Source organism: Cupressus sempervirens, chromosome 10 (genome assembly GCF_028749045.1).
Source record: "Cupressus sempervirens isolate cs-2001-9-10 chromosome 10, ASM2874904v1, whole genome shotgun sequence".
Lineage (NCBI taxonomy): Eukaryota > Viridiplantae > Streptophyta > Pinopsida > Cupressales > Cupressaceae > Cupressus > Cupressus sempervirens.
In genome coordinates, this window is record NC_143127.1 from 262,429,642 (window position 1) to 262,438,904 (window position 9,263).

The following is a 9,263-nucleotide window of genomic DNA, read 5'->3' on the forward strand; positions in this document are numbered from 1 at the left end:
TGCTGATCTTTATCATAGTTGTATCTTCTTGACACATACCAAATTTTTTCCAAAGGACTCAATAGAAATTGTAAAACTCAGTAACAACTGAAATACTGTTAACTGCATAATAGCTCGATAGATACTTACAATCTGAATAAGTGTATGTCATTAATAACAAATATTACTATTATGTCAACAATCTCTTCCTGGCTTTTGGCTGGACAAGCTTTCTATAGTCTGTTTTAGTTTGTTTGTTTTCTGGCCTTTCTATGGGCCTTTGTTTTGGGCTGGGCCTTCAGGCTTTTTTTCAGCTGTTGGACCTTTGTTTTGGTTGGGCTTCTTTTGCTTATTATTAGCCTTTTTTTTGTAAAACTCATGGGTTTCAAGATCCCTTAAAACCTGTTTATCTTATCAAAAACAATCTCCCCCTTTAGCATTAGTGACAAAAAAACTTATCGGTCAAAACTAAATTCAAAAAAGGTCCTGAATACCTTTGTCCATCACCTTGTGATTCTGACTCGGTAGAGTATACTATTTTTGAGATTTTTCAAAATTGGTTTTGTAAGAGATATATTTATATACATGGTAATGCTCCTCCATAGTATAATATATATGCATCTCCTCTCTATATACAATATACACTTGCTATACACTCTTCTTTTAATCTTCTTCTTATATCTTTCTCTCACATCTTTCTCCCCCTTTTTGAAATTAATGCCAAATATTTATTCTATATATTTACATAGTAATGCCAAAATGAGACAAGAATTTTGAATGTACCTTTAGTATGAGTGCCAAATTCTTGTCCCAGTTCTCTTGCAAGACCTTGTATCTGTGCAACGTAGCCTGCACTTCTACTGATAGTTCAATCATGTGGTCTACAATAGAAAAATTATGGTCATGGATGAGCATTTTTGAATGTGTAATATGCTTCTGCAATGCATCCATGTTAGGGAGAATCATGTTCTAGATGTCTACCAATGTAGATCTGATTCTTGCTTCTTCTCTAAGCAATTCTACCTGCATATCTGTCAAAATCTAATCTTATTGAAATGGGTAGAGCTTAAGCTCAGGTCAAGCTGCAATTGTTGTGCACTTTCCTTAAGATCTTCATCAATCTTGGACATTTTGTCCTTTATTTCCTTAGTAAAAATTGAAATATCACACAGTTTACCAAAAAGTAAAGCTACATTTGTGTAATAGGATTCCAGAGAGCTTAAAATAGTAGAGATTTCTACTTGGTGAACAATAATTTGTTGAGCAATAAGTTCCAAATCTTTATTCTCAAACTTTTTCTCTACTTTCTATAATAATTTCTCTTGTCCATCTATATCTTCATTATATTTCTAGACTACCTCTATCAACTAATACAAAATTGGTTGAGAAGTATCAACCTCTATACTTAGAGCCTCTACTATAATATTCTTAGCATCCTCAATGATCTTAACCTCTTTGTTCCTTTCTTCTCTTAGCCTTTTCTACTTGGCTTTCTTTTGAAGAAGTTCACCAAAGGTTTGCATCTGATTAGGAGTAAGATTTGAGATGTCCTATTTAGGAATGACAATCTCCTCATCAAGATCTATATCTTCCTCCTTTTCTTTGTGTTTACCCAAAAAATTTGTGCTTAGTCGAGGCTTGGTCTCAACTGTCCTTGCACTTATTGATTGTATACTAGGAATAGAAACAATAATTGAAATAGTAGGATTCACTATAAAATTGATGCTACACTCAATGAAATACTAGTTGTACAAACAACTATCGTGTCTAAAACTAATGTATCCAAAATTGTTGAAGAGGGAAGAGTCTACAGCTTGGTAGATGAAGTTCTAGGCAGTATTATTAGTGGAGTACTATGCTAGACTAGTGCAAGGATTGATTGGATGTTTGTGCTTTTAGTGTTGGTCACAGTCAATCCTACTGAAGCTATCGCTGTGCTTGATGCTATCAATATTTTACTTGAAGAATGAGGGAGTGAGGCTATAATTGTTGTAGCAATCTGAACTGGATTAGTTTCCTCAACATCTTGTGTGTCTTCCTTGGTAGCCTCTTGGTCTTGTTCCTCTTCATCATCAATATTATCAAAATGAGTTGCCTCTTCATCATTTTCCTCTTCATATTTCTCTTCTTTATCATCATTATCCTCATCATTTACATTAACAACAAAATCACTTAGTTTGTAAAGAAGATAGACATTATTCCATATATTTGTGGCATTATTCACAACATGCTCAATGTCCTTTAACAATACAAGATAGGTGTTGAATCTTAAATTTAATGTTTCTTCATTCTTCTTCAAATATTCTTTCACCTCTTTGTTGGTTAAGTTTGGCATAAGTTTCCCTAGTGTTTTCTTATAGATGTCTTTAGCAGTTTGCTTAGAAAATTGCCATCTTGGCTTAATATTATCCTTTAAAACACTTGGAATTTAAAGTGCAAGCTAATTTGGTGAGTATATCCACTTGCCCATTTTGTCTATCACCAAATATTCAATATGCTTATGTTCTTCTTTAGTCCTAATTTCATACTTCAATGCTTGAAAGTTACCGATGTTGGCTCCTGACTCCAAATCTTTCATTCTATCTTGGAAGGTGGGTGGAGGCTTTCTGAATATTATGTCTCCTCCTTCCTTGTTTCCTTTCTTCCTTGAGGATCTCCTGGTGAACATGGTAGTAAAAGTTTTGGCAAGTTTGGTAATGATTACCTTACCCTTTTTCTTTAGTGGCTCTTCTTCCTCCAACTTCTCTTCATCCTCTACCTCTTTATCTTCACCTTTTCCCTTCGTTAACAGAAGAGTGGAACTTGTTTTCAATTTGGCAATCCTCTTCTTGCCTTTGTTAACCACTTGAGGGAGCTTAATATCTAGTTCTATCCTAGCCTTGGTCTCATCATATGTGCCAAAATAGGTTGACTTTGGATCAACTAGCTCATTTACTAATGCCTCAATTATTTCCTTTGTTTCATCAATATTAACCTCATATTCAAGAGGTTTTACCCATGCAATTCTAGGCCTAACTTCCTAAATGTATACTTTGTTGCTATGTACCATGAAACAAATATCATCTAATCCTCTACTAGTTTATTGGGGATTTAGAATCTGTTATTCATTTTCTCCTTGAATGCATCAAAATAATTGTCCATAATACTAGTATAATTTTCTTCCATTTCAATAATGTATTCATTTACCTGATAGAGTACTGGCACACCTTTCCTTCAAACAACAATACCTTTTGATGGAAAGAATTTTTGAACATAGAAGAATAAACATGTCAAAAGTGAGCCAAAATTACATGGATTGTTCTTTGACATTCATATGCTCTCCATGTTCTTGTTGAACTGATTCAATTGTAATTTGGCAAGGTCAAGAGAGAGGTTGTTCTTAACTACCTTGTACGCTAAGTCTATTGCTTCACATGATACATTATTCAATCTGCTTGAAATGTAGATCTTGTGTGCAATGATGTGAATGTCAAACTTCAATTCTATGTCAATTACACTACTTATTTTCATACCTCTTCCATCCCACTCAGCTAGGGTTTTCTTTTCCAGTTCAACCCGACCTAGGGTTTTGGTCATTTTAGCTTTTGCCAACATTGGGAGATTGGTGATCCTATGGATTATATTATTTGTGATCAAAATTGGTTGCTCCAACCATAACTGATCATTATGCACATGATTGAGGATAAAACTTATCCATTTCACTTGTAATTCTCATGGCATGTGAGGAATATGAGTTAAACCTTTTGCCTCGAGATTTTGATGCTTAGGTTTGAACACACCATCAATGCATAACTCCTTTAAACATTCATCCATTTCTAGTGTTCTTATATCTTCTATAGCACATTTGAAATGTGAAAAGATATCATTAATCAACAGTACCTTGGGAGGGATTTGAGATTGTGCTCCATTCAGATCTAGGGTTTCTGCGATTGTAGGTGTAAGTTTGAAATCTAGTGTTTTCCATTTCTCTCCATGAACCAACATGTTTGAACCTCATTTTTCTTTGCTAATAGTAGTTTCCATCTTTCTTGGTAGGATTTGAGAGAATTCAAAAAAAATTGATAACAATTCGCTAAGATTGCTTGAATGTTTTGAAGATCACTCTGCCCAGTTAGCTCTTGAAAATTGTCAATGAAAAATGACTTCGATTTCACCCTTTTTATAAAATTCCACCATAAATGCTTGGTACAAATATTAGATCAAATTGATTGAATGTCATCCACTTCCTTTTTTTGAACAGTAGGCAAAGTCTTCGTGACTCAGTAACCATACACACCTTAGTTACTCTTGACCTTGCTCGGTAGAGTCTATAACCTAACCTTGCTTGGTAAGATAGTAATATAACCTTATTCAGTGATAACTTACATTGTTACTCGATGATCCCTTTTGCATCTTGAATGTTGATTTGGATCTTTCATCCTGCTGACTGGAATTGATATATGATGTCTCCTTTAGTATCACAATTCCAGTTCTCCTTTGAGAGATCAAGTAGAAATGGTGGGGTCATTCAATTCTTGAGTGACTTGTTCATCATAGCTCAAACTTGCATTCTCAGAGGATTTTGGAACCCATTTTTGTCTCATCCATTTTTTGATGTTATAAAATTTTGCCTTCTTTTCATCTTTAATTCTTTCAATATTCATGCAGTTCTTGGTAAGATGACCAAGTTTAGTAGAAATAAAACATCTTTTAGTAGTATCTCTTTTCCTCATATGATGCTTTACACAATTCATTCCAATGTGTCCAAATGCTCCATAGTAATAACATCTGCACCAGGTGTTATAGTCCCAACCAAATATAGCTTTTACAATTTGTTCTATTGGATTCAATATCTTGGTTTTGCATTTTGATGCCTTATGTCCATGTTTGTTACACTTGTGACATTTGCCTTCAAATTTTGGTTTCTCTTTGCATTCATTAGCCCTATGATCATGCTGATTGTAATTGTAGCATTTTCCATTGCTCTAACATTTTTTTGATGTATGACCTATCTAACCACAGTAATTGCAAGTAGGTCTTTGATTCTTTTGAGCACTTTGTTTGGATGATTCACCTTCTTTTGTATATCCAATTCTTGCTTTTTCCTTTTTGTCTATGAAGGTTTTGCTCATTCAACTGATTCATGTTGCAATGTCCCCTTTTTGGGACAATTATATATTTCTCCATTTTCATCCGTACAACTTGATAATCTTCCTATCTGATGATTCTTCTCCGTAGTTGATTCTATATATATATATATATATATATATATATATAATTTTATTATAAGAGTCACATCCTTTCATTATATCAATAATAATAATATAGTTATATTATATTAATTATATATTTATATTAATAAGTTTTTGATTAATTAATATAATTATATTAATAAGTATATCATATATATTATTTTAATAACTATATATATTATATTATATTATATTATAAGATAATACTTTACTAATATAGTATTGCTATATTAAACATATCTTTATCATTATTTATTATTTCATTCGTATTACTATTATAATACGACATACATAATATAATTATTATAATATTACTTATAGCATAATATTATTATTTTAATATTATTTATTAATATTACTTTATATAAAGTATCTATTATTATTTAAATTACTTGCCAAAATGGGGACATCACAGTCCTTCCCTCTCGAATTTGCTTGTCCTCAAGCAAAATTATTCATACACAACTCCGTCATAGATATAAACATATTTGCATACAAAAGTCCTAATTTTTTAATGAAATATACATCTTAATGAATGAAAACACGAAGCAAACATGGTGCAGATAGATGAAGGCATGAAGCAAACACGATGAAGACACATCATACATAACCTTGGTTAGATCCTAAAATTAACAATGCGCAATGACTATACTTCTTCATCCTGCAACCACAAAATAAGCATTAGTACATGCATATAAATATATATAAACTTCAAAGAAATTTGAATAATAATAAGTTAATCCAAGCCAGTTCCATACTAAGCCCAAGAGCGAATTTTGGCCCCCTTGGCCCTGGTGGCAGGTGTTAGGCATCTAAACGAGGTGGTCTACTTAGTGGATTGATTGTTTGACTAGAAAGGTTCTTGTGAAAAGGAACCATTACTATCTTTCCCTTAACTAGCACTACAATAGGGTGTCTTAACCGCTCTCCCTTGATTGTAGACTCCATAGGAAAGTTGGTAAGGTGCCCTTACTATCTTCCCCTTAACTAGTACTACAATAGGGTGTTCTCCCCTGATTGCAAGCTCCATAGGAAAGTGGTAGGGTTCCTTTACTATCTTCCCCTTAACCAGTACTGCAATAGGGTATCATAGCAGCTCTTTCCTGATTGTAAATTCTATAGGAAGGATAGATGCCCTTATAGTCTTTCCCTTAACTAGTACTACAATAAGGTGTCATAATAGACCTCCCTTAATTACAGACTCCATAGGAAAGTTAAATATGGCCTTTCCCTTAACTAGTACTACAATAAGGTGTCTTAACAAACCTCCCTTAATTGCAGACTCCATAGGAAAGTTAAATATGGCCTTTCCCTTAACTAGTACTACAATAAGGTGTCTTAACAGACATCTTTTAATTGCAGACTCCATAGGAAAGTTAAATACGACCTTTCCCTTAACTAGTACTACAATAAGGTGTCCTAACAGACCTCCCTTAATTGCAAACTCCATAGGAAAGTTATATATAGTAGGGTTTCTATATAGTCTTTCCCTTAACTAGTACTATAATAAGGCATCTTATAGACCTTCCTTTATTGTAGACTCTATAGGAAAGCTACTTGAAATCCCTAAATCATTTCTCAAATAATCAATTTTACACCTTTATGATTACATTAATTAAGAAAACTTAAAATTTCATATTTTAAACTATGGTTGAACTTCCTTGAAGCTCCATTGGCTTTCCTCTTTGTTCATTGACTGAATGTTATTGATGTTCCCTTGATCATATCTCATCTTCTTTTAAAGACAATAGTGAAAAAGGATCTTCAATGTTTGTCTCACTTGCTTCAGTATTCTCTTAACTCACTAAGAGATCCCATATTTATGATACATCACAAAATTTGCATAGCTTATTACAATGTTTCCTTGGTTTTTACTCATAAATAAATTGTCTAATTAGATAAGCTACATTAATATTAAAATATATTTAACAATCAAAGACTTTGGATTATCAATTGATGAAATGATGACCATGCAACCATCAGAAGATGAGGATGTAAATTTCTTAAAGGAGTTCTCCTTTGGTATAATTATTTTGAAAAATAAGCTTTACCTAATTGTTCTTATTGCACTATGAAAATAAAATATATATTTTTTGTATTTCATCATTTCCATATAGATAAAACAATCTTAAAATGGAAATATACTTACCTCTTTCATCTTTCAATAGCATTTGTCTCACCTCCTTATGTCAGATTACCACGAGAGTCTTATGGTAAATTCAAAATCATTAATTTCTAATTATTCAACCTTTTGGTCATATCACTTACAATTTTAGAGCTTTATGTAAAGCTTTTCCTTCCTTTTGCTATGCGAGAATTGTGGATGTGAGTGGACTGTGTTCGAAGGGCAATCAATTCAAAGTTGTCGTGATTGCACCTTTATTCCTATGTATTATCCTCTGATTCCCTTTTCATTTCATCCTTTGCCTTTATTCAAAGTCGTAATTGGTATTATTGTGATTGATTTTTTAACTAGAATCACTTGTCAAACAAGTTAAGGACATTTTTATAGATCTTTTTATTCTTAGACCTTTTTTGTTAATAATAAATCAAATTTCAATTTTATGAAATGCTCAATAATAAGGATAAACACCCTGATTTTTAAATCAATTTTTCTTTCCTTCAAAAATCTAGAAATGAGTCAAGAGCAGTGCCCATACAAAGTAAAGGAATTAGGGTTTATATGTGGAGAGCTCACACTAGATGCTCATTTTCAAGAAAACATCTTTTTAGGAGAATCTCACAGTGGTGCCCGCAGTTTGCAAGTCATGGAGGACATAGTCTTGCAATCAGACTACTAGCAAGAGATTGATATTTAGGAATGGTGCCATGGCTCCCAGCTAGAAATTGTGGAGAGAATGGTTGAGATTCTTGTCAAGAGAATCCAAGGATCTATGTGCAAATTATCTTTGTCTAGATTGGCCAATGATAAAACCTTCACTTTCATTGCTAGCCATTCTAATAATCTTGAGGCACATGCCGACCAATCAAGTTCTTGATTCCATTATTACCAAAATTGCTCCCAATTTGGCAAACATAACCTGTTTGGATATTTTTTGCAAGAAGATGACTCCTTTCTCCTTAGAGTCCCTAGGAAAACACTACAAGTTTCTTATACATTTGAGCAGGTACATGCATCCATTCAACACAATCGGTAAAGATCCCAATGATGATGAAGCACTTGCCATCCCTAACAACATGCCTTGCCTGAAGCATTTGGAGTTAGGTAATGGTCTTCTTATAGATGTAGGAATAGAGCTCTTTTGAGGATGTGTGGAGAACTGGAGCACATGAATATCTGTAGGTGTTGGAATGTAGACATGAAGCATACTATTTCTGATGGATGCTCAAGATTGAAGGTGTTTGTAGGCTATTTGGGTGAGATTTAGATTTGTATGAGAAAAAAGAGTGCATTTCAATTGATGACCAGTATTTCTCTATCAGATGATGACTAGTATTCAATGGACTTTGAAGAATAACTCTATGAAATGATTAAGAATGCAATGTAGATTTTGGTAGTAGCGATTAGAGCAGAGTTTCCTTCCTCAACACTAGATAGATGTCTTACACCATCTTCTCTTTGTTTCAATGGAGTGACTTGTGTAAAAGGGTTTATTGTTCTAATTTTGATTAAACTTCAGAATTGCAAATTTATTACCCATGAAACTTCACAAGCTGGCAGGAAAACCAACTTTGATACCATTTGTAATGTCCCCTTTTTGGGACATTTATATATTTTCCCATTTTCATCCGTACAACTTGATAATCTTCCTATCTGATGATTCTTCTCCATAGTTGATTCAATATATATATAATTTTATTATAAGAGTCACGTCCTTTCATTATATCAATAATAATAATATAGTTATATTATATTAATTATATATTTATATTAATAAGTTTTTGATTAATTAATATAACTATATTAATAAGTATATCATATATATTATTTTAATAACTATATATATTATATTATATTATAAGATAATACTTTACTAATATAGTATTGCTATATTAAACATATCTTTATCATTATTTATTATTTCATTCGTA

General features: G+C 32.6%; 1 pseudogene; it reads left to right on the plus strand.

Annotated features, from left to right (window-relative positions):
* Positions 1 to 7,913: 7,913 nt before the first annotated feature.
* LOC149533641 (F-box protein FBW2-like) lies at positions 7,914 to 8,658 on the plus strand (annotated as a pseudogene).
* Positions 8,659 to 9,263: the final 605 nt, after the last annotated feature.